The following is a 27,568-nucleotide window of genomic DNA, read 5'->3' as shown; positions in this document are numbered from 1 at the left end:
GTCAGACACGGATTTTCTGTGTAGCCTTGGCTGTCCTGGAATTTACTTTGTAGACCAGGCTGGTCTCGAACTCAGAGATCCCCCTACTTCTGCCTACAATTAAAAGCATGTGCCACCACTTCCGGGTGCAGCAAGCACTCTTAATGGCGGAGCCATCTTTCCAGGCCTCTGCTGTTTTCTAGGGGACGACAGACAAAGTGAAGTAAACCTCCTTCCATGAGTTGACCTTTGGCTCCCGAAGTTGGAACTGCTCACCAATTGTGGTAGCTGTCACATCGGTTTCTCGAAACACCAGAAAGAAGGGGAAGGGTTTTCACTCCCACTTTTAGGTACCATCCCAGATGAGCAGACCACCTGGAAAACTCTTGTCAGTCACATACCGGGAGAAAGCGCAACAGAGGGTTTCAGGAGCTAAAGGAAAGCAGAGATGCAGAGCAGGGACACAATTCATGCTGCATCAGTTTCTTCGCAGTTTTGGATGGAGTTTGCATAACTAAAAGTGAGGAGGTCAGATGGAATTCCTCTACATTGCACGGGAGAGTTCTGAGATCTGATCATTGAGAAAAGGTCCCCCATCTCTTGCCCGCCCCCTGCCATGCTGGAAGGTCTGCGCTACATGTTATTCTCGACGGCTCCTCTTTGATCTTGTTTGATCTGGCATTATGCAAACTTATACAACTACAGGGCCTCCTTTTATCTCTTTCAGGTAAGGTCCTACTAAAAGACTATGAAAAGATGGAATGAGTTGATGTTCAAAGTCTGATTCTAACACGTTTTACAAATCTATCTAGATATTTCCATTAAGGAAGAGGTCAGAACATGACCTGCTCACCTTTTTATTTATTGAGGCTTGCTCCTATAGCAACATATGAATTACTGAGCAGCAGAGAAAGCTATGTGATTTCCATGAAACTAGACACTTCCAAGCATAGCTTAATATCTCATCGCTAGCTGCATCTAGGACAGCTGGACACTCAACCGTTGGCTGAATTGCTGCATAGTTGATTTGATTTGGTTATGAAGAAAGTCAGATTGTTGGAAACACATCTGGCCATTCTGGCAATCAATGAATGAAATGAATCAATCATGCAGCACTCAGACCGACTGCTCAGTGATCAATGTAACTAAAGTAAGAGGCAACAGTGGGATAAGTTTATTCTTAGGCTGCAGGACCACGTTGTGTCATCAAGATGCAATTCAAAGGGATTCTCCTGATTATTTTAATGCTATCATGTATAAATTCTTAAAAGTGAAAATACTTTCCCCTTTCTATTAGCTGACTGACATTTACTTTTATCTCAAAGGGAGAGATTGCGCTAAGTGTTGCTAGGAAGAAAAGGATGTGCAGATCAAGATGCTTCCGGGTTCCTCACAGGAACTGGAACTCACTGTCAGCAAGTCTCTATGCAGCTGGTGGAAGAGGTCTCCTCTCACTTAAAAACAAACAAGCACCAGCAATCCTCCAGGAGTTTATAGATTTATAGTTGATTATAGACACACATTTGGGGTTTTCTCTTCATGCTCTCTTCACTACAGAATCTTAATCTACATAACAGATATAAAGAGTGAATGAATATTTTGATGTTCATTATGTGTCATTTTAACTTCAAAAGTCTCTGAGAGTCTGTTGTTTTTCACTTTGCTCCTTGCCGTTTCCCTCAGTATGTCTCTATTCTCTCCAGACTACTGAGGTTTTAATGTTTTAGCTGTTTTTATCTTTCCACTTTGGAAGTCTATCCAAAGTAGAACACTTTCACTTTGACTAGAAAAAAACTTATCAAAACACAAGTCTATATCACCCCAACACCTGAGTGAGTTGGCAGTAGGGCAAACAAGACATTTGCTTTGCCCAGGACTGACTGATGTCTCACGTGTTGGACTTTGTTATTAGACCTACAGTCCCCAAACTGGGTCACCTTGAGCAGGAGCTTGACAGGAGGACTGCATGTGGCATGTACACTATCATTTGAGAGTTGCCATTCCAACCCCTGTGTTAGAAGTACTCATCTGTCATTGCTGAACAGCTGTAGAAAGCAATGAAGCACCAGATGGATGGACGGATTTAATGACCTTTGTGTTTCCTTGATACCAGTAGATCTCAATTCTCGCTGCTTACAGGAATCATCTGGCCAGCTTTTTAAACACAAAATGCCTTCCCGATGCAACAGGCCTGAAGAACAGTGGCAAGTGTGTTCTAATCACAGCCCTTGCCTGGAAACAATAGTTCACATTTACCAAGATTCAAATGAGAGGTCTACAAAGAGTCCCTGCTAGCAAACAAAAATCTACTGTATGTGTTCTGCCTTTCAAAATGCATCATGCCGGCACCTACTTCCTATGAAAAAATAAAACATACAGATTATTTATACTTACTTACACGTATGTATGTGTTGGAACATGGTCCAAGAATGGGGTTGTATGAGGGGAAGAAGGTGTATTAGAAAACAAGAGTCTTGTGACCTCAGTTTCTTCAAAAACACGGAATTGTCCTTGAAATGTGCTTTCATGGCCCTTCCAGGTAGAGCAGTGAATGTGCTTTAGATTATTCATTACAACTGGCTATTGTTATTTGTTTATATGCCTCTATGGAAAAACATATTCTTTCCACATGTGGTTTACCCTTGTGATTATATATATGCTTTATTCATGAGACTACTCTTAACCTTGATAGTATAAATTGTCCGATGCTCTTAATAAAGTTGGCTAGTTCATGAGTTTGCCTCATATATAGGATTCATTCTTCCAGGTTCCACTGCTTTGACAGCGGCAAAAGTAGATGCATTCATATAGAGTTTGTGATATAGATGTTTCTCCCCTGTCATGTCTACATTCTGGTCACCAATCATCACCAGCTACTGACATCACTATTTTTAAAAACAAGATGGCTAAGACGAATTTATAGAGGAAGTGGCCAAAGGTCTGAGATGGTTAGAAAACCTGCCATGGATATGCAACATTTCAAGAGGGTCTGGGTAGATGTGCATTAGACGGCAGGAGGAAGCATTCCAAACAGGGAGAAAAGAAAGAAAGAAAAACAGGTTGAGTAAGAAGCTATTCGATTATCAAACCTAAATTCATCTATAGATAATTAAGTTTACATTTGAAGCAATACAGCTTATAGGTTGCATGGAACTATGTATCAGGGCTGTGACTTCTATGAAGAGAATATAGTATAATCATTGTTTGGGAAATGACCTCTTAAAAAATTTAAAAGGAGAATTAGTTTGGCCAGTGATTCATAGTTGGCATACCATAAGCATAATGAATAATTCGGTCTGTAATATAAAGATAAGCCACCAAGCTGTAATAGCAAAAGCCTTTCTCTTTCATGATGAATCTATTGAAGACACTTGATAGCCGAGATACCCAGGCAGATGCTAGGAGAAAGCACTGCCAAGTATCCCAGGTTAATGCTTCATTTGATTCCCCCATGATTTGATAATGAAGGAATACATTTCGAACAGAAATCACACAGGAGGTATGTATGTGCTATCTTCAATATCATGTTAAATGATTGATTATCCATTGATTTTTCAATTCCCTTTTACAATTCAATAGTCATTTTTCTGGGTTTTGGAATTAAAGTAGCACTATATACCATTTGTCTTTGCCTACTAAAGAAGTGAATTTTCACATTTTTCTAATATAGGTTTTAATGCAAGATATTAAGTAATGTCAACGAATGATCTGGGCATGCATCGACTCTCGAAGTCAGCTGGCACAATTAACATTTAGAAGTAGGCACCACTGGTTATTTCACACATTATTAACTTATATTACAATTCAAATAAGCTTACAGCTGGCAAAAAAGTCTCTTCTGTAAAGTGATCCCAAACATAATAGGCTTAATCAGAGATAAATTAAATTAGGCAGCCATGCATACTACAGCATATTAATTCTGAGTAGTTATTAAATACATTTCTCTTATCGGTGGTATGAACACAACATCATATGCAAACAAATTCTTTAAGAGACAAGCAAATAAAGTTTGTATTGGGGATGCTGTGTGCTTGACATTTCCCCATGCCCATTTGAAACGATAAATAATCTTTTCTGCTAACAATGGCACTAGGTTAAGTCCCCAGAAATGAGCCAACTTGATTCCCAGACAATTAAGCAAAAGAACAGTGACAAAACTGCCACATATTTTGGGCTTTTCCAAAGGGAACTTTTCCACCATGCGGGGTAAGGTGTTCTGTTTCCTTTTTAATCACACCAGTGAGTAATGGCTAGAGCAATGTTGCCCAATATGCAAGGTAGTGAATATTCATTATGCTAACCATCACTGCATATCATTCTGTTTGGGGTGACGCCCCCACACCTCAGAATACTCAAGGAAGACAAGTACTTAAGCAATGGGTAAATGCGATCATACCATGAGCTCTTTCTTTCTTTGAATGGTAGTCATCCAAACCAGCAAGCCAGCACACAAATCCCACACCCTAGCAAGTGGGGCTTTTGTGAAGGAATTCACAGGACAATCTGAGACTATATAATTCACCCTATGCACTTACAGTCCCAGCCTCATGCACTTGCATGATACTATGGTATCTTGTAATGTGGCACTGTTACTAGTCACCCGATCCTTTAATTGCTCTCTCTTGAAGCAATTCAAATGACCAGGAATGACCTCACCCCTGCAAGCCTAAGAAATATGTTTGACATTCTTTGTGCTTCTCACATTTAAAACTCAATATAAGGTGACAAGAACATTAAGCTGCCCAGTGAGCAAAATGTGAAACTAATCACTATTTGTTCTTGGCTATGGATACAATCATTGGCAAATTAAAATGCCCGGGAGTATCTCGCCCACCTGCATCAGAAACCATCTCCTTGGAAAGATTAATGAAGATAAATGTATACAGTGTGCATTAGCAATGATGCCTTCAAACACCAACACACTAAATGGTGACAGCTGAAACAGTTGGTATAAATTATATACCAACAGACTTTCTGTACACAAGATATGATCAAATAATTGAATTACTATTATTTCTGGAAAGCTAATGTCCTTTAAAAATATTTTATAGCTTTTACTAAAATTTGTTCACTGAAACTTTTGTACACATATTAAGTACATTCTGATTACTACAGACCTCAACTCTATCCATACTATCCCAACTCAACTAATAGCCCACCCTCTTCTCTACCTGCCTTTCAAACTTTCACTTGTTATTCTTTGGTTGGGTTTTTGGTTTGCTTAGAACTGCAGAGCATAACCAGGGTCAGCTGTGTGACCATGGTTTGGAAGTATCCACTAGAGCTCGGTGGGCACCTCACTGGGTCTATGACTAAAGACAATCAGAGTCCATCAGAGGCCAATAGGGTAGGGACCTATGGGCTTCTCCCAATCCATGACTGGCTGTCGAGGTAACATTTTTCTTTTGAAAGTGGCAACTGGGATAATTTTAGTGATTAACAGACTGAATTCCTTGTGCTAGTCAGAGTCAAATAAATTTAAAGACCACAAAATGCAAACAACTTTGTTTTTTAATAGATTTGCTATCTTTTATTCATGCACATACCCAGTCATCCATGCTGCACTGTGCTTACTACCTGGCACGGGGACATGAACAACAGAGGAGTTTTCACTTCAGGAATGATGCGTGGAATAAATAAGGGCATGGGCAATGAGGACGGACTATGTGCTGCTGGGAAAATGACTTCAGGACGTGCCCCCATTCCTAAGAGCCCTTTAGAGCAGGTGTGCTGCTGTCCTGAATTCTAAGATGACTTTAGAAGAAAAATTAGATTTATACATGTGAGTGTTTTGCTTGCCAGTATGTACGCGCACCACGTGCATGCCTGATGCCTACAGAAGTCAGTGGGAGCAAAGGATCCCCTGGGAACTGGAGGTGCAAATGGTTGTGAGGGTTTGGGAAACTGAATCTAGTTCCTCTGCAAGAGCAAGGGCTCTTATCCAGAGTCATCTTCCCAGGTGCCTGGGATGGGTTTTAAGGGATTCTGATGGTGAATGAGCTTGAGAAGGCTCTTCAAGTTTAAAGAACTTCCTGTTGATGTTTAACATCAACAAGAAAGTCCCAGTCAGCCTGAAGCAAAGAAACTGCCTTCTGAAAACATGAATGGGATAAACACAGAGGTAAGAGGTCAACAGGCATGAAAACAAAAGCTAGGCAAGGACAAGACTAGGAACGTGCCAGAAACGATGGCAAGGAGTTTGGGTTTCATCCTGGAGTATCATAGCTTATCAAATACATTCAGGAAAGTCCTAGGAGGGCAGGGAGGAGTCACAGGAGTAAGGAGAGGTTGGACCTGAGATCCTACTTCAGCCATGGCAGATGTGATAAGATCTGTTCTATAACCAGGTCTTTATCTCATTAATCTTATTGTTTTTAAATAACATTTACTTGATAATAATTTATATTTACAGAAATGTTGCAAATTCAGCACACTTCTAGATACTCCTGCTCCATTTATGCAATGTTAACATTTAAATTACCAAAGAAAGCAACATCAGTCAGTGTACTGCTAACTGGTCTCGCCTTCACTCTAAACCCAATAGTGCTTCTGCTAATTTCCTTTTTGTGATCCATGATCTAATCCAGGAAACCCCACTGTGCCAAACCATTCAGTCTAGTCTTATGAATGGGGACAGTTTTGTAGTTCCTCAGTCCTCTTTTGTTTCCCTTGATGCTAACTATCTTAAGAAGTAGTAGCCATGTATTTTGTGAAATGTCCTGCCTGGGGTTGATGCCAACCGTGGTTACTGGGAAGACTATCTCAGGGGTGAGGTTTATCTAGGAGCACAGTGCATGGGGCAGTGGGTGGCCAAGTGATACCATCATCACCTCTCACTGGTGACCTTGGCCCCTTAGTTGATGGGTACAACCTTGAGCAGGCCCATGCACAATTGCAATGCTGTGCTTCCTGTAGAAGTCAATGACTAATAACATCTATACTTAGGAAAGTGCCTCTAAGTGGAGTTCTTTTATGAGGAAGAGCTTCCTTCTATAGATTATTTGTATCAAGATGAACTCATGCATATTCTTTCATCTTCCACATGGTACTCACATACTATGTTATTTTGTTGTTAAGAAGATCCTAGCTTTGGGTCATGGGAGGCTCTTTCAGGTCAGCCCCTGCATCATTTTGCTTTTGCCACTTTAACTCAGATGCTCCAAGGCCATCTCCTGTTTTTACCACTATGGCCATTAAAACAGCCACTTTGCAGAGAACTCTACTTCCCACCAATAGCTGATGATATTTGAATATAAAGATCTTAGGTACCCAGTATGCTTGATATTCCCATGATCACACTATTCTCAGGCCTTTTCTGTAAACTCAACCAAGAAATACATTCAAACCTTTGAACTCTACATCTAATATTAATATATATGTATATATATACATATATATATATTACATATATGTTATATGTCTATTATTTGATATTAGGGATATATATTATTTAATCTCATTTATTAATCCTAACAAATAGTTATTAATCTTAACCTCTTATTTAATCTTATGGATATGAATACATATATAGAGATATGCCTAGGATTAAATAATAGAAATGTAAATACTTTTGTAATACAAACAACAAAATATCATGAGAGAAATTAAAGAAGATCCATATAAGTGGAAATATTGTTTAAGTTTATGGATTGGAAAACTCAATATTCAGACAGCAATTCTTCCCAATTTGAGACTAAATATCAACATATTGCCAATTATGATATTGTTTGGTTGATTGATTTTGTGTTTTTTTTTTAGTAACCAGCAATCTAATTCTTAAATAAATAAATAAATAAATAAATAATAAATAAATATATAGTCACAGATGCAGGGCACATAAACTTTTTGAAAAGAAAAAAAAAAACAGTTTATACCACCTGACCAGAAGACTAACTATAAATCTACAGTAATCAATCAGTATAATGCATGTAGTGATCTGAATGAGTATCCTCCATGAGCATTTGTTCTGGAAATTGATGGCCCTTTTTGGGGAGGTTTAGGGGATGTGTCCTTGTTGGAGGAGATATGTCCCTCGAGGTGGGCTTTGAAACTTGAAACTCTGTTCTATTTCCACTTTGCTATTTCAGCATCACATTTGTGGTTTGAATAGATGAAGCTTCCTGCTTCTGTCACTTCTACCATGCCCTCCCACTTTGAATGGGAAAAAAAGAAAGAAAAGAAATGGCCAGTCTTCTTTCATCTATACAACAAATCTAACAATTATTTTTACAAAATTGGTTAACTCTTCTGCTTCTGGGAAAATTTATTTTTGTGGGTTTATGGTCACAGGCACCTTGTTCTTACTAAAAATAATAACTGCAACATTTTCTTATTACTTAGTCATACCAGGAGCTTCTCTTTGCACATATTAATGAGTATAACTGTGTGGTAGGTATAATTCATTGCTTAGAGTTTATACATGAGAACATTTAACCATTGACCTTTGAAGAAGCATGACTAGTGATGAGTTAATTTAGGGTCTCTTGCTCTCTCCCTCCCTCCCCCATTATTGCCACGCCCCTCTAATTTTCTTCTCCCTCCATCTCCCCCATTCCCCTTTTTATTGCAAAATATCAAGCTTTTGAGATTTGTTACTTTTATTTTCTGATATGGTATTGTGAAAAATTATTAATCACATAAAAATGAGAAGAAATTTACAGTGACAGTTATATATTGCCAAGGTACATCATTGTAGCTCTCCCATACATGAATTCAGCTTATTGTGAGCATATTTCAAACTAAGTTGTACATTCCTCTGGACTCGTAAGCCAAATAAACCTTTCCTTTTATAAGTTGTCTTGTCATGGTGTTTGATCACAGCAACAGAAAAGCAACTCATATACTGTGGTACTGGCAAAAGAGAGAAAACAAGGGATACAATAGAGCCCCCAAAGAGAGGAATGCATCTAACATTATTTTATTTTTGGGAACTGCACCCAGGAATTTTTATAAGTAAAGACAAGTCTTTTTAACAAGTACTGCTGAGTAATTAGCCATCCACATAGGACCTAGTTAATTCCACCATGATCTCGAATAATAAACAAATATTAGCTCAATATAAAGTATAAATCTAAACATAAAGATTAAAACTGTAAGTCCCAATTAATAAAAATTACTTTGAGTTAAAAAGTTAAAGAGTTTTTAAAAGTGAAAACAGAAAGAAAAACAATGTAGGAAAAAATCGTGAGAAATATATCTCAAAACTGAAAACATGTGTTTACCAAAAAATATTGTTGAGAGAACTGGTAGTAAAGCCAGTCTGGAGGACCACACTAGCCAAACACATATTTGATGAATACTAAATATCACATATATGAAGAATGCCTTACCTCAAAAGAATGCAAACACCCCAGTACAAAAATGAGAAAACGACTTAATAGGCACTGTATGAATGCACAGTAACCACATGAAAATGATTTCATCATACTGGTCAAGGAAAATTCACTTCAGAATATAATGGAGTAGTGCTGTGAAGCCTCCAGAATGTCTGAAATGAAAAGAAGTCTGACAGAGCCAAGTACTACTCAGAATGTGAATGACTAAGATGGCCTTGTACCGTTGAAGGGAACGTAAGCAATCTCCTGAAACCAAGCCTGCACCTGTGTACACTGTACTTTTGGCTGGTGCTTGAACAGAGATGAGAGTTCATGCTCATGAAAGGACTTGTTCAAGAATGCTCTTGGGAGCTCATCCACATTTGTTAGAATCCAGGTGTCCATCAGTAAGTGACAGACAGGCGAGGTGTAGAGAAATAGCAACAGCAATAAATAGGAAAGAATGACCAGCAAACCTAGAAACATACTGGAAGAAGGGAGTGAGACACAAAAGAGTATATGCAATTCCCATCTATGCAATGTTCTAGAAAAAGGACTGCTTGCTCTTGGAGTTGAGTAGGGAAGTGTCACTGGGCACGTTTTAGGGTGATATATAGATTTTGGTGACATGCGCACATAAGTTTGTCAGAACTCAGGGAAATATATACTTGAGAATTGTGCAGTTTTATTATATACTACATTTGAATTCTAGCCTTGATACACAATGCAAGACGATATGCACAGAAATGTAGTGAGGTATACAATTTAGTTTGAAATATGCCCACAAATAAAGTTGAATTCGTGTGTGTGTGTGTGTGTGTGTGTGTGTGTGTGTGTGAAGGCGGCAATGATATATCCCGGTAATACATACCTTTCACTATAAATTTCTTCCCACTCTTTGTATGATTAATATTTGTTCACAATACAATATCAGAAGATAAAAATAATATATCTTCAAAGCTTGATCTTTTGCAACAAAAAGACAATGTGGGAAATAAGAGGGTGGGAGAAGGAAAGGAGAATGGCAAGAAGGGTGGAGGGGAGAGGAGGGCGGGAGGGACGCACGGAGAGAGGGGAGTGCAAAGGAAAGTGAGAGACCCCAAATTAACTCATTACTAGTCATATTTCTTAAAAGGTCAATGGTTAAATTTTCTCATTTATAAAGTCTAAGTAACAAATAATACCTACCACACAATTATATTCATTAATACATGCAAAAGAATTTCCTGGTATGAATAAATAATAAGAAAGTGTAGTTATTATTTTTAGTAAGAGCAGGTTGCCTGTGGCCATAAACCACAAAAATTAAGTTTCCCAGAAGTAGAAGAGTTAACATATTTTGTGAAAATAATGGTTTCATTTCTTCTTCTTCTTCTTCTTCTTCTTCTTCTTCTTCTTCTTCTTCTTCTTCTTCTTCTTCTTCTTCTTCTTCTTCTTCTCTCTCTCTCTCTCTCTCTCTCTCTCTCTCTCATCTGAGAACATTAGCTCTTAGGATCCCTGTGTGAATGAACTAGTGGAAAGGAGGACTGCAGTTTTAAAAACTCATAAAGCATATTTTTAGAAGCAGTATTTCCTTCGTATTTGTTCCAGGAAAATATGCTCACACATGGCAAGGACCATGCAGGGCTCAGAAAAGAGCGTCTGCCAAAAGCCACAGCAATAAATAGAATGGGGCTTTGCAGACAGTACATGGAAGGGGAACCCTTCCCATCTGGTATCCAGTCCACGGAGGTTGGAGGATTTTGGCAAAGTCACCTTTCATGACTACCTTTAATTAATGGTCTTATTTATTTTTTCAGCAACCATTTAAATGTTTGCTGTGAGTTGATATGAGCCAACTTCTACACATGCCTTCCAGGACCTCAGCAAATGAAGCTGTGTGAGGTAATTTCAGAAGGAAAAAGTTCATGTGTGGTAAAATGAAAGGTTAGTGGCACTCATGTTCTATCACCTCCTTTTCATATAGAAACAGCACTGACACCTTCAATCCACAGAGGCAGCAGAATGCACTCACTGACAAGGAGCGCTCCCAGAAGGTCTGCGTGTGCTGGGTTGCATCCCTAACACAAGCACAAGTGAAAACATGTAAATTTGCTATGGAATTTAGACACATCACCGTTTTTATGAATAGATATTTTCCCTGCAAGTGGCGTTTCCCAACATATATCCATTACTTGCAAATTAATGTTTCTGATGAGCAAATACAGCCTGAGTTTTGAAAGCCCTGTTCCTCTTAGACTGACCATGTAAGATGTCTAATATATATGCTCCTGAGGACTCTAGAAAGTTTTAACTAATGAATTTAAAAGACATAAAATTCTGTTCTGTGAAACAAAACTTCACTTGCTCAGTCAGCCTTCTAAGGAGACGCATGATCACACAGTCTGCTAAACCTTAGAGACGGATTTGGTTTTTCTTTTTTGAGACAGGGTCTCACTATGTCACTTAGGCTGGCCCAGAGCTCACGGAAATCCACCCACCTCTGCCTCTGAACTGACTACCCCCAGATTCAGGATGGAACTTCTAACAGTGATTTCACTGTTCGGCAAACAGTCTGTGTGGAAAACTCCAAATAAATGGAAACTGGAAACGGTCTTGTGAAAATTATCTGGAAAATTTTCACTTGTACTCATTCAAGTGTCATCCATATTTTGGGAAAGAATGTGGAAAAATGTCTTCCATTAAAAAAAAGCCAGTTTCATGTTTATTTAAAAAGGAACTCCAGCCACTAGTACCAATTCAGTGTATCAGGAGATGAAATTAAATTGTAGAAACGCTGGCTGCGGGCCAAATCCTGAGACTATGGGGAAGAGAAAGCTGCTGGGCAATTGCCCTTTATCGTCTCCTCCCTTATCTCTCAGGCTAGGGCAGAAGGCATATCTGAACTCCGTAACCCCTTTCTCTGATGGAGACATAATCAGAAGTCAGGGACCTTGTACATCAATGTCTTATTATTCTCCCAGACTAAAATCTTACTGTTAAGAGGAAATAAATGAAAACAATCACTCACTTTCTGGGCCACACCAACAATACACCTATGGTCTCAAAGCACCCCTTCAATGTAAACAGTACTTCATTTTTAAAAGAGGCCCATCAGGAGACCTATATCCAAATGAAGTTTACAATTGACTTTAGGTAAATTCACTGTTGGATAAATTAACATAATCTCCTTATGCTGGACTAAGTCCAACCTTCCATAGTTCCTCTCAGAGTGGATCATCTTAGAGTCAAAATATTGGAGGGGAATTAAAGATTCATGAGGAGGATAAGGTGTTTGTTACTGTAGTGAGGCTTTCCGTCAGTGGCAAGCTTGTGTTACAGCAGTTATCCAGAAGAGTACCACTGCTCTTGACAGTGAACAACACTGGATTCCAAAGCTATGCATGTGCTCAGCACACCAGGAGGCTTTCCAGTACTGATTTCTCTCTTACCAAGCAACATTGAGACTCACCATCCCCAAGTGTTTATCTCTGTGTTGCAGTATGAAGAACACACTTGAACGATTCTTCTAGGCTCCTAACACCGCCCGGCACTGTTTTCTGCTTAGATCTGTTAATCTAATTTTGTCTGTTCAACACTTTTGGTGATGATGCATTATCTTTAAAATTTGCACAGCGTTTCCACACAAAACACTCTTAAGTTTGGGTTCCAACTTATTTAAAATGAAGATGATGATTCTCCCATCTAAATAGAGACCCACACTTACATCTTCTACTCTCCTCTGTACCATTTCAGATGGTGACGGATATTTTCTCAACTTCTGGCTAAAAAACTCCTAATTCAACATCATGACCAGTCTTTATCCCACTAAGCTACTTGGTAGTGATTGCTACTTATAAAAATTGATCTACACTCTGAAACAAAAACAAAAAGGACCCCAGCAGGGCAGTACAAGACCCATTTCCTCAGTTCTGAAACTTGATCACCAGCATGGATGGGGGTGGGGGAGCTCACGAGGCTGCACCTCACCTCTAGCCAAGGAGCTACTGATGAGGGAGAGAGAATCAGTCTTCTTTCCCAGCAGTCACTGGTAGACTGCACATACTTCAATGATGAATTAGACTATGAGTTACTTTATAAAGAAAAATAGAAGGAGGAGGTGATGAAGTTGTGAGAGGGGACAGGGTGAAGGAGATGGGAGAAACTGGGAAAGGAAACTGTGGGGTGGATCTGCCCATATTGTATTGTATACACTTATGAAATTATTAGATACTAAATGAAAAATAAATAAATGTTTTCACTCTACTCCAGCTCCTTGAGAGAGAATGGACAGGAAAGCATGGAAGGCTGTTCGTCCGGTGGTGATTCGAGCTGCATGGCAATGCAGATGGATGAACAGTTTGGTTCTCTAAAGTGATCAGAAAAAGAATTTAGAATCTTTTGAGAACACAACACATTTATTAACCAGCATCTTGAATACAAACCCAATGATGCTGGTGTCAATAGATGTAATAAACTTATTGGTAAGAGAACAGCATGAATTATGTTACCCTACAAATAGCATACTACCATAAAAAAAAAAGTCCTACTTAAAATCAGGAGTGAAGGTTGGAAAGCAGTTCCTTGCTGATGGCACACATCCACACAGGCTAAGCCGTGCAATGACAGGCAGGCGGCAGAGCAGCGATAGGGCGTACATGTCAGAATTTCTGACAGAAACTCTATTTTCTGAGGACTTATGCTCAGCTACAAAAGTCTAGTGAAAACTAAACTTGGCACAAATCTTAGCTTAGCAGAATTCCATCAAGTACAACAAAAATAAAGATTAAGGGGGGCTGTGTGTGGAAATAAGAGCTCTATAAACTTGACTTTCAGTATTGACCAGAGCACTGCAGAGGGTGACCAAAGGCGGTGCTCAGTACTTATTAACTGTTCTTAGATAAGAAAATTACACTTGGAAAGTGGTAAGGTCATTTACACTGTCATGATCTGCAGTGTACAAAAAGGAATAAATAATTTAAAACTCAGTAACTGAATCAGGAAAGACTATGTCTACTCTAGAAATAATTGCTTCTATTTTTTCTTGAAATTTGTGTGTGTGTGTGTGTGTGTGTGTGTGTGTGTGTGTGTGTGTGTGTGTGTGTGTGTGTGTTGTGCATAAACACTCAAGCACATGTTTTGGTGAATATGTGTGTGTGTGTGTGTGTGTGTGTGTGTGTGTGTGTGTGTGTGTGTGTGTTGTGCATAAACACTCAAGCACATGTTTTGGTGAATATGTGTGTGTGTGTGTGTGTGTGTGTGTGTGTGTGTGTGTGTGTGTGTGTGTGTGTGAGCCAAGGGTTGAGGTTGAGGTCTTCAATCTTTCTTGGTTGCTTTCTGCCCTATCATTTGAGACAGGGTCTCTCATTGAACCCAGAGCTCACTATTCTGCTAGGCTGTCCTACTGTGTTGTTGCAAGGACCCACCTGTCTCTGCCTCTGTTTTTCTTGGATTAAGGTCATGCACTTCCTTGCCTGAATTTTTACCTACATTTTGGGACCAAAATGCAGATCCTTCTGCTTATGCCCAAGAACTTTATAAGGGAAAACATCTTCTCAGCTCAAACTACTTCTTAGTTTTCAAAGCTGTTGGGGTTTTTGTTTTGTTTTATTTAATTTTAGTGGTAGGGATTGGCTCAACACTTGTTTTTTTGTACAAAAATATAATCAATGTCCAAAATGTACTTCCTTAGAGTGGCAAAACAAAAGAGGATTTGGAAATAGCCTCCATTCTTGAGGTATATGAGTTGTAAACTTTTGATGTTGGAGGGCACCTCTTTAGAGTCTCAAATAAACTAAGGAGTTTCCACTTTAATTTTGATCTCTTGGGAACTGATCCCCCAATAAACTGAGATCATTTACTTATTAGACTTGTTTTGAATCACAGAGGTTCAAGTGTTGAAGTTCACTGTTCTAATAGATAAAAGATGTTTAATAAGAATTTAGAAATACCACTAGAACAAATGATCACGGACAATCTAAAAATACTAATTAATTTGTTTATTTGATCACTTAAACAAGGTTTATCGGATGCTAGCAAAATTCTTCATAAAAAATCTTCAAATCCATCCATATTTATCACCCAAGAAAAAAGGTTTAAAGATATAGGTGTTTTATCTGTCCCCCTGACTGGCCTGGAAATCTGTATATAGACCGAGCTGCCCTCAAATTCTTAGATAACAGCCTGATTCTGACTCCTAAGTGTTTGGATTGACAGTGTAGGCTGCCACCATCCAGTTTAATTTTATTTTTAATTGTATGTATGCCTGTGTGTTTGTATGGGATTAAGTGCACCTGAGTACAATTGCCCCTGGAGGCCAAAGAGAGCAATGGATGCCCTGGAGCGGAGTTATGAACAAAGGAACTGGGAGCTGAATTGGGATCTTCTGCAGAATCAGCATACGCTCTTCATAGCTAAGCTACCACTCCAGGCCTCACCTAAGAATTTTCAACAGCTCTCATTTTGTGAAGGAAACAGACACTAAAACGTTGGTCTGAAATATTTAACAAGGTACTGAAGTTTTTATGAATCATGTACATTTTTTCCTAATGTTATTATGAAACCCAAGGACAAAAAGAAAAAAAAAAATCTTGGTCTAATGGAAAAGGCATCTACATGAGCTGACCTCTGAAATAATGGAGTGTGAACAAATGTGAAAACGTACTGTGAAAGCATCCCCTGTGGATGCCACCTGAATGTCAGACGTGCAAGACGGGAAACTGTCCTTCCTTCTTCTACGCTCTGTAGTCTGCCTATGTGCTTGTCCTGCTGGTGCTAGTGCTGCTCACCCTTCTGAAACAATTAGCCTGGACTGACATGGAGCTATAAGCCATCTTCAGAGAGACTCATTAAAAAAGACTATAACAAAAAAGAAGACTGTCACATCTCATACAAACAACAGTATAAAACAGAAGCTTTATGGATAGGAAAGAAAGACAAAGCCAGGTGTGGTGGCAGACACCTTTAATCCAAGCACTTGGAAGGCAGAGGCAGGAGGCTCTCTGTGAGTTTGAGGCCAGCCTGTCTACAAAGCTACTAGTTCCAAGACAGCTAGGGTTACACAGAGAAGCCCTCTCTTGAAAACCCAAAAATCAAAAACCAAACCAAACCAAAAACCAAAAACCTGTGTGTGTGTGTGTGTGTGTGTGTGTGTAAGGATGTAAAGAACAGGGATTTCCTGGTAACTGATTCTCTGGCAGTGGCATCAGACTGATCTACATCAAAAGTTCACTCCTACATTGACTGTCAAGAAGAGATGGGGACAGGCAAAATACAAAATAATGATAAATACTCTTCTGTGAAGTTGGACATATGGTATTTTTTATATGGAAAACCAGCTAATAATGGAGATAACCTAAAAACTGTTCAGAAGAAAACCAACTGCCAAGGGCTATCTTTTTAGCAGGATCCCATCTATGTAAACTGACAAACAGTATCACATGATAGGGAGACACAAACATCTTCATTGACAGCTAATGACACACTAATGTGTGTACACATTAGCCAGAAATATTATGTCATTATGTCAATGGAAGTAAGGGTAGGAAGGATGGCAATTTTATTTTGAACTTTAAATATCAGAGCTGTGACATCAACACTGTAAGGGATGGGGTGGATGGGTAGGCCTTATGCTTTCCCTCAGGCTTAGATGGCTTCATGGGAACAGTCAATACACTTTGTGAAATGTTTGGAGAGAGGTGCAGCAGGGCAGGCGATTAGAAAGAAACATTCCTATCAGGCCTTCTCATTTATATCTGGGCTAAAATACACAAGGCTGATCACTTCCGGTCATCAGCAAGGGACAATGCACAGTCAATGCAGTAGAGAGGCTGTATGTGATGTCAGAAGGCAGTGACACCTTTGACATCTCATTGGCATTTTCAGATGGAAGCGAACTACCGGGACACCATTAGGCTGCATTTTCTATTTAAAAGAGTATTCTGTCACATACAGTCTTCATGTGGATTACTCTTCTTTCTTTTGGGGGTATGAATGAAATGTTTTGGAGCTATAGTTGATGGATGAAATGTTTCTGTTGCTACTACAAACATACAGTTAGGGTATGGATTTTGGACTCCAGTTTGCACAATTAGAAGTGTTGACTAGCTGTGTAGGGTCACAACTGACTTTTTAAAACATTCTTCACAAAAAGCCTCCTTTTCTTTCAAAATTGTCAATAACTATTTTCTAATATAATTCCCAGGCAGCTTCTTTAGGGTGGGGAGGGGGCATGTTTCAGTAGAGAAGGAATCTACAAGCATTTTACTAACTTTGGATTGTGCGAAATTCCTAACATTAAGAGCAATGAACCACAGCATTTCAACATCATAATGGAGAATAGGACCAAACATTTCACGAGTGAGGCAAGAGTCACTTGAGATATGTTGTTAAATGTGAGAGGTAGAAATTTATCACAGGCACAAGTGGTATTACACAACATGCCTTTTCCAGAAAACACAGACTCCACGTGTAAGGATTAGATATACATCCACAATAAGAAGGCATATTGATCTATAATTTTCAATATTACATCCTTGTATTTTTTATTACATGCTATTTTTCAACTAGTACAGAAACGTGTTCTCATAAAGCTAATATTTATTCTTCAGTGTTTATAGAGCTGGTAGTCTATTTCAGGAAATGAGAAACTCCGTGAAGACAAATATAACTTCATGTCCTATGTACAAAAGACAGCAGGGCAAGAAAACACTGTTTTTAAAAACCCCCCACCCAGGAGCTAAGGCATGGAGCCATAAATAACTAATGCATGATAATGGAAGTCCTTTGTTGTTATTTTTCCCTTCTTCATAAATGTGGCCTTTTACAGAAATCTTATCACACAGGATTTCTCATTTTATTAGGAAGCAAAGACTATATTCTGCTAGCAGTCTTGGCCTCATCTCCACACTTTCTGTGCCTTCTTGCTGAAGCTAAGGAAGATGCTGAGGGCGACCCCACTATAAGAAGTGAGATGCTCCTGCCTAGAACTGTGTTTCATCATGCATTCTTTTCACTAGTCTCTTAAGTAACCTCTGAAGTAGAAAATTTCTCCCTTCTTCCCTCCCACCCTCCCACTCTCCCACCCTCTCTCCCTCCCTCCCTCTCTCCCTCCCTCCCTCTCTCTCCCTCCCTCTCTCTCTCTCTCTCTCTCTCTCTCTCTCTCTCTCTCTCTCTCTCTCATAAAACCCAAAAACAATAGAAGGGAACAATAGAAGGGAACTTTTCCTTGGAGTGATCCTACATCTATTTTCTTAAGTTATAAGGAGATAGAGCCTTACCAAAGCTTTGAGGGTGGGTAAATTCATGAAGGTCAGGTGTTTCTTTGTCCTTTCTTTTTAATTTGAAGCTTGGCTCTAGCTCCTGGCAGACAAGGAGGAACAGAGTGGACAAGTCATTTCTCCACACTCAGAATGCATGAAGAATGGAAGATGAGCTAGCAAGAAGTAAGAGGAAGAGATTGAGGGGAGTAGAGTCAGCAGGTCGGCAGGCAATTTGGAGAGGGTCAATCAGCACCCAGGCCGCCACCAGCCAGCTCCCCACAGACCGATCTTTTCCTTTTTGAGGAAGCCTCTGGCCTGGAAGGGAACTGAAACAAAGGTGTGTGCTGAAAAGAATCCTGTGTTTTTCACACTTGCCGCAGATGTCAGCTTTTGGTTTTTGTTTCTCCATTTTCCGATTTTAGTAACTGACCAACTACCATTTTGGTATCTGTACAACCAACATACTCCCCTTATAATATCCATACAACCACTTCTCCTGAGGACCAGGCCCAGCTGCGTCTCTCCATCCCCAGATGAGCCCTTCCCCTGTTATTTTCCTGAATGAAATTCTAATATGATCTTCCTCTTAACCATGTTCTTGAATCAAACAAACACGATCTCCTTTAAATACCAAAGTACAAGTACTAGCCCCCCGGAGGAGCACATATAGAGGCAGCAGATGTGCCTTTCGATGGCAGGAAAAATGGGGATTTGACAAGTATGATCAAGTAGATAAGGGCCTAGCCACACCCTCTATTCAGTTCACCATCTACACCGTCTGTCAGTAAGGCATGCAGGCACCAGCAGACCTCCTTAGCACTGGGAAGAGAGGCCTAAATCTATCACAGTGGCTGAAATTATTAGGAGTTTCTGTCATTTGGTTGTGAAATTAACAATGTGAACAATTCTAAAATGCATAATTCAATCGTTTGCTACAAAGAAGAGTCTCACCCAAAGTAGCGATTGAGAAACACGAGTAGATCACATTTGATACTCCTTCCATTTCTTTGCACCCTTAAAGTTAAGTGAAATGCAGGAACTAATAAAGAGATTGCAAAATAGGAACAATGAAAGTATGAAGATGGCCAAAATCTGAATTATACAATTTTCAGGAAAAAGTTTTAGTGAAACAACATAAAATGGGCTTTTTTCTCCCTAAAAGGGGGGATAGGGATGATTTAGAAAATGATGCTCTAATGATACAGATGGACTTTTTATCTGGAAGAAGATATACATTAGTATCGAATAAGGCTGGGAAATACACAACTTTCTTGAGAAAGATTCAAATAAGTAAAGCCAGAAGCAAAGGGGAGGGACATTAGAGACCCATGCTACGTCAGAACTGAAAAAATATTGTTGGACTAAAATTAACAACAAGACACCAAGCACTTGGATAGCCTGAGTGGAGCAGACTACAACCTAGACTACAACTAGACAAAACCTACCAGTGGTTACTCTAAAGAAGGAGAAAGCTTATGTAGACCTGTAACTGCTTACTATGTTAACTAAACTACCAACAATTAGATACCTTTCAACAAAGAAAGGCTTTAGACAGTTTTACTGAAAACTATCAAATACTTAAGCAAAATCAATATTAATCTTTTTCAATCTCCAAGAAATTGAAGAGACAGATTACTACAAAAACTCTTACACAAGGCCAAGGCTGTTGCAAAGCCAGGCAAAAAAAAAAAAATCCTGTGGAAAGAAAACTACTGGCCAGTGTCTCTGATGAGCAGTGATGAAAAAAAAATTGTTATCTATAATTCAACAGCACAGAAACAAGACAAGTGGGATTTATCTCTGGGCTGCAAGGATAGTTCAATACCCAAAAGCCATTCCATAAGACACATTGTATTAACAATAAAAAGGTATAAAAATCACAGGATCATCTCTGGGAAATACTTATCAAAAGTTAAATACCTTCCATGATTAAAACAAAACAAAACAACTCAGTAATTTAGGTATAGGAAGAAATTACCTCAACATAATAAAAGTAGTGAATAAAAAGCCCATTCAGGCATCATACTCAATTATGAAAACCTAAAAATCTCTCTTTAAAATTAGCAACAAGGAAACGATACCCTTTTTGACACATTTTTGTCAGCATAGCATTCAAAGTCCTAGTTAATACAATTTGGCTAGTAAAAGAAATTGAAAACATTGTTATGGGGAAGGAGGAAGTAAATCACCTGTCTGATAATGACACCACATTATAAAGAGCTCTTAGGTTCGCACAGAGAAGCATCGGAACTAATAAAGTCAACAGTTTTAGGACAGAAAATGAACATCAAAATAGTTTGTTTCTACATAATAACAACTAACAGTCGAAAAGGAAATTACACGAACGATCTCATTTACCAGAAGACATAAAATACTTAGGAACAGGTGGTTTAGCTAAATTGACACAGTGTCAAGCTGCCTGCTAAATATTCATGTTTATACCTATAGAAAATTGCCACTCTCAGCCTTAACCAGAGAAGCCTTGCCTTGCCAGGGAATGGGAGAGAAGGCATAAGCTCATGGCTGCTCAAATGCTGAGATTATGTGACAGCTCAGCCCTACACTAGATATGTGTCCCATTCCCTCTAAGACTCAGGGAACATTTTAGAAGATGGAGTGAGAAGAATATTAAGAGTCAGAAGACCAGCAAGGCTGTTAAATGTCATCCTATGGTCAAGATACAGCCATGTAACCATAAACTCGTAGTATCTCTGGATGCCTACACTGAATCTTCACAAGAATGGGCAGTTCTACAGTCAGGCATGCATGAACGAGGGTCTAGGGGCGGGGTGGGGGGGAGGTTCCTAGCTCTCACTGCTAAGCTGTTTACTGCTGACAGATTCAGAAAGAAAAGAAATCGTTGTCAGTTGTGTATTCACCAAAGATCTGATCAGGATTCAGTGAACATTTCTATTTGAATGGTCCCACAGATCACCCCATTTAAAATAAATGATTCACAAAACACAACCAAAAGTCAGGAACCTGGGAGACACCAGTAAAGATGAAGGGAGTTTGAGAGGGCAGGGGTAGAGAGCAATCAGAATCTATCATATATAAGCATGAAATTGTCAAACAACAAAATTAATCCATCAAAAGTATAAAATTAGAAAACACTTAAGAACAAGTTTAACCAGAGAAGTTAACTGGGTACTGAAAACTACCAAATATTGCAGAAAAAACCTGAAGGGATCATATGATCAAATGGGAGACCTCATGTTTACAGATTAACAGCTTTCATTCTAATGTCAACACTAATCAAAGTGATTTACAGAATCAATAAAATTTCTTCAAAACCCCAATCAAATTTGCCACAAAAAATAGGAAAAATAATCCTGAAATTCATATGGAATTTCAAAGAACAATAATAGCCAAATCACTTTGAGAAGCAAGAATTGCATGTTTGGGCCTGTAATGTACTTCTTCACATGAAATAGACTACAGAGCCATGGCAGTCCAAAGAAAATGGCATGATAAGGAGCAGACATGTAGATCTGTGGGTAGAGTAGAGGGTCACAAATGAACCATGCACACCCAATCAAATGTCTCCAATGGCTTGAGTTCCAGAGGCTACAAAATAAGGTAAGGGCAGTCTCTCCACCACCTCGTGTTAGGAAAAATGGAAAAGAATGAGATGTTCTTTTAGCTTAAGCTGTATATTAAAAGCAACCCTCAACTGATTGAAGACTTAAACCTAAGGCCACCTCCCCCAAGCTACAAGCACAGATTACCCCACAGCATTGTCTCTAGCTATGGTTTCTTTTAACACACACACACACACACACACACACACACACACACACACACACACACACACACAAATAGAGAGATGACCAAAGCAAAATAGACACATGGAATCGTATCAAAGTAAGAACAAAAGCCTCTGTCTGTGTAGGGAAGGAAACAATGGAACCTGCCAACCATACATCCATCCAGGAGTTATATATAACACCTGTAAGAGCCCCTGCCACTCAAGAGCCAAAAGCAAATAATATTTAACCAAAAAACTAAACATTGGTGAGAAAGAGCCAAAACAGATATCCCCTGAGGAAATATGCAATGGTCAACTTGTGTTAAGTCATCAGGGAATCAAATCACAGCTACAGAAATCTGTCACCTCACACCTATCAAAAGGGGTATTATTTTTTAAAGACTCATTTATTTATTATGTATACAGTATTCTTTCTGCATGTATGCCTGAAGGCCATAAGAGGGCACCATATCTCATTATGGATGGCTGTGAGCCACCATGGAGTTGCTGGGAACTGAACTCAGGACCTCTGGCAGAGCAGCCAGTATTCTTAACCACTGAGCCATCTCTCCAGACCCCATTTAATAATGGGTATTATTAAAACAGCAAAAAATGAACAGGCATTGCTAAGACATGGAGATACCGTACTGCTTGAACACTGTTGGCATAAGTTCAAATGTTAACCATCACTCAGGAAAACAGCATGGAAATTTTCTAAAAATTAAAAATGGATTTATCATATGATCCCACAGTCCTACTTCTAGTGTATATCCAAAGAATTAAGAAAAAAGCTTTGTAGAGACAATTTCAAGGGTTACTTATAAAACATTATCCATAATAATCAACATGTAGATCCACAAACTACCAACAGATACATTTTTTTTTTTTAAAGGAAGGCTGGTGAGATGGCTTAGCTGGTAAAGCTTGATGGGTTAAGTTTGAGTCCCCACGTCCACATATAGGTAAAGGAGAGAATCAACTCCATTTCCATCTTCACCATATGGTATCCATGCCCCAGTCTCCATCGTGTGCACAAGCACAAACACAATAATAAATTGCTTTTTTTTAAACAAGGTAACATATGCCCAGAAAAGAGTATTACAAAGAAGGAAATTTTACAAAGTGAAACAACTTTGTCCCAGATGGACAATCCATCATGGCTCACTTCACAGCAGGGCCTAGAGTGTTCAAACTCATGGAAGACTGAAGTAGGGTGGGGGTTGGAGCTAGGCATATGCAGAGTTGCTTTGCAGTAAGTATAGAATTTAGGTTAAGAAGACAAACTACCACAATTCTCAAAGAACAGATTTATAATATACAAAAAGTTAGCCATGTACTTAAAATTTTGTTAAGGGGTAGATTTCAAATCTTCTATTTTTCTAAATCACACTTTCATAGAAGGAAACCAATTCGTTGAGAATGAAGGCTTAAAACCAGAAGGGTAAAGAAGAATCTTACTTGCAGATTGGGAGGTGCATTCAGGTGATGTTAAGTCCTCCTGGTGTGTTTCTATGGATACATTCATCAGTGTCTAGAAAGCTACCAGATCACAGACTGGAGGTGGGGTGGGAGATGGGGCACAACTTCCCATCAACCCCAGTCCCTACCCGGCAAGCAGATTAAGATGTTCCACAATGAGGGTGAAACGGGCAGAAAGGAATTTAGTCCAGGATTGCAGTAAAATTTGCTCTGGTTTCTCAGTAGACACAAAAGAAATAAAACAGTAAAGCACAGTAAAGGTCTCTTATGGAGAAAACATTTGTCACCGTGGACAGAATAAAAGTCCCACCAAATAAAATAAATGCCTTTGGGGAAAAGATGTGTCAGGCTGGGAAGTAGTGTGTGTCTTCTTGCTTGTTCTTTATTTAGTTCCTGTCCACTCTGTTCCAGGCCTCACCCTATGTGCTCTGCTGCCTTTTCCAGCTATGAAAGATGCATGAACTGAATACGGTCTTTGTCAAACAGTGTCTTCAAAATAAAAGTGTTTTATTTGGTGCTATCTCAGAAGCAAGCATACTTCCAGATGAAAGCAGTGCCCTGCCAGCAAGCTTGCTCCTTGAGTGAGCAAAAAGTGTTGCTAGCTTTTCAAAATGCTAACACACACACACACACACACACACACACACACACACACCTTTATACAAGCCTTCTTTATCATTCAAGCCATGTTAGGGGAATACCTACTGGTAGAACAAAATGAGGACACATGGTCCACCAAGACAATATTTAAAAGTGCCCTGGAGATAGAACTAGTTGATACCGACAATGGAGTTTTGGTTTTTGATATTTCAAAGCACATTTTATCCATAAGTACTAGCTGATTAAAAATATCTAGAAAAAATCTGATATATGGTCACACCTAATATAAACTAATAGAATTTATTCAATTAAGGGTTTATAAACCTAGAAATAAAGTTTGTTTGTGGCCAACGCTGAACCTACGTTATCTCTATTCCTTTGAAACATCACACAGCACGTGTGATAATGGGAATGAGACATACCACAGCATATTTCATTTTATTTATGTCTATCTCCCAGCTAAATTAAAGCTTTACAATTTGCCCATTATCTGTTTGCAGAGCTCTTATTGAAATGGATTTTCAATGCATTTTTTAGAAAAATCCCTTAAAATTAACAATGTCTGGGGTAATAAAAATGGAAATGAATAACACAAACCTTAAAACAGCCTGAAGAGAAGAAGAAGATGGATATCTGTCCTTCCGGGTCTTGAATGAAACAATGTATTCATAAAAGTGTTTTATGGAAGTTGTTCAAAGTAGTCCCAGAGAAGACAGTACGGCTTGGACATGCCAAATGCTCCTGGAAGCAAAGGAAAGCACACTGTTAGGGGATGTTTCCAGCACCATTCCCACCTAGTTTTCCCACTCTCAAAGTACATCTTGTGGTTTGAATGTAATTGGCACCCATAAGCTCACTAAGAGTAGCGCCGTTAGGAAGTGTGGCTTTGTTGGAGTAGGCATGGCCTTGTTGGAGGTAGTGTGACACTGTGGGGATTTTGAGACCTCATATATGCTCAAGCCATGCCCAGTGTCTCAGACCACTTCCTGCTGCCTGCATGTCAAGATGCAGGAGTCTCAGTTCCTCCTCCAGTACCATGTCTGCCTGTATGCCACCACATGGCACCATGATGATAATGGACTAAAGCTCTGAAAATGTAAGCCACCCCAATTAAATGTTTTTCCTTTATGAGGGTGTCATGGTCATGGTGTCTCTTCACAGCAATAGAAACACTAACTAATTTAGTGATAGGTTATTAATTTCTACCAATTTTTTACCTAAATCATTGGATTCATAATTGGCAAGGTGAGACGTAGAACTTTCAGCACTATATTCAGAAACTGCAAACAGTTAAGAATATTTCAGAGACAGTCCTACTTTTCCATTTCCCCTCATCTCATCTGACTCAGACTGCAGAGCCTTGGGTGGGCTGTGAGCATCAGAAAAGCCTGGCCACTTGCCAGATTCTACAGGCATCCATCTGGGCAGGGCCTTCATATGGAGGGCGGGGCTGGGGGGATCGTCACCCTGCACTGCGAGTGAGAAAAGCTGACACACATCTTGTTGAGCTCAGGGTTAAGTCCTGTTTCTACTAAAACCCAAAGAACTTGTGGCTGGCTCTTCCTCTCATGTCATGATGTAACCGATGAGGTTGAGAAAACCATTTCATAAACACAACTGATGAGAAGCACATAACCTCCAGAGATACCAAGTTCAAATATTACTAAATTAATTATGAAATTGTGTTTCCTACTTTGCTTTAGGTTTATAACAAATATTGTCTTACTCTGTTCAGCCCCCGTGAAGGGCAGACAACCAGACTTAAGCAATGCAGTTTTCCCCTCCAACTCTCTTTCCTAAGCAAACAAAGAGAGTTCCTTGGAAACCAAGTAGTTCCCTGGTGTGATAGTGTGGTTTGTATGCTCTGCTATGCCAATAAAGGCAATGCACACTTCTTAATTCCACAGGCCCCTCTACACGACTCAGTTTCCTTCCTTTGACATGTTGGGAATTGAGTCTGCAGCCTCTGAGGGTGCCCTGAGGGAAGTAGGTAATTGGCTATGTCCACCTGAATGACTGAAGGGGGCTTAGTAAGGTTTGACAGGGCGCTTTCTAGATTTCTATTTCCATTTTCAGTCACTTGACAACATGGTTCTGGAAACAGCACAGACTCATGGTTTGACTCTACCAGCCATCTGTCTTCATACCCCCTGAAGTGCCCAGCAACTGAACACTTTAAAACTTCCCTCAGTGGGCAAGTCTTCAACGCCATGTACTTTTGTCTAAGTCTTGGAAATTTTATCTCATTTGCCCTGTACTTGGTAAGTACCTTAAAAAGGCTAGAAAATGACCTAGGAGCCAGGATCGCCACATATAACTTTAAAATATTAATTTTATATTTGGCAGTGAAATATAAGTCCCATCTAAACAAAGGACAGGAAATGGTTGATGGTGTTTTCAAGGTTGGAAAGTTGGGGACTGGTACATGGAGAAGAATAGAGAACAGAGAGACATGAAGGGAGTTCAAATTTGAAGGAAAGAAAAAGACCTTAATAGAGAATGGGAGGGAGGGAACAGGGGATCTAAGTTATGGAAATGCAAAATGAACAGTCCACAGTGGCTAACCATCCTTTTCTGTCTTTTTTACCATTCAAGCACAATCTAGCATTCAAATTCAAATTCAAAGTAACATGCGTGTCTGCTTACCAAAAGTCCCAACAGTCCTCACTTAGCCACTACACACTGGATATGTATGAGTCAGTTAAGAAGTTTTAAAATTCAAGAAATATGGAAACAGTACACAGTCCTTCCTCTGCCCCCTGAAAACTTACTGTCTCATAGAGGAATACAACTAGAAAGATGTTGCTACTAATAAGAATGAAATGGGGAATCCGACTCTCTAGAGAGCCTGTTTCATCATTCACTAGCTGTGGGACATTGGCCATGGAACTCAAACTCTCTCACTCCATTTCTCCTACAAAACCTTCCCTGGAAGGTCATTTTGAGCATTAAGCAAGATCTTCACATAAATGGTGAAGAGAGAACAAACTTATTGAAGTAGTGGTTAGACTGTATGGTGACACCGCTGGGGGGTGTAGATGTCTGGTAACCTCAGAGGGATAAGAGATAAGGGCAATAAACTCTGTCAGGCATAAGGGGAGCCAAGAAGGTTCAGTAAGGAAAGCAACACTCATGGTGAGCATTATGAACCAGAGATGATAAAGTTCTATTTCTCAGTTGTTACCGGAAAATCAGGGACTTTACAAGAA

General features: G+C 39.3%; 1 protein-coding gene across 4 annotated transcripts in view; it reads right to left on the bottom strand.

Annotated features, from left to right (window-relative positions):
- The window catches only part of Enox1 (ecto-NOX disulfide-thiol exchanger 1), a 259,391-nt gene extending 234,313 nt beyond the window's left edge, over positions 1 to 25,078 (bottom strand). For 2 of the 4 annotated variants that reach the window (XM_035452285.1, XM_035452286.1), the window contains exon 1: positions 24,957 to 25,076. The gene's annotated coding sequence lies outside the window, so the exon portion shown is untranslated. Of the gene's footprint in view, positions 1 to 18,550; positions 18,627 to 24,956 lie in introns of those variants that run through there. The other 2 variants (XM_035452283.1, XM_027390099.2) reach the window with 2 other exon arrangements.
- Between the last annotated feature and the right edge of the window lie 2,490 nt (positions 25,079 to 27,568).

This window comes from Cricetulus griseus (genome assembly GCF_003668045.3).
Source record: "Cricetulus griseus strain 17A/GY chromosome 1 unlocalized genomic scaffold, alternate assembly CriGri-PICRH-1.0 chr1_1, whole genome shotgun sequence".
Lineage (NCBI taxonomy): Eukaryota > Metazoa > Chordata > Mammalia > Rodentia > Cricetidae > Cricetulus > Cricetulus griseus.
Note: the sequence above shows the minus strand (reverse complement) of the source record. Positions and strands in the feature narration are given on the sequence as shown.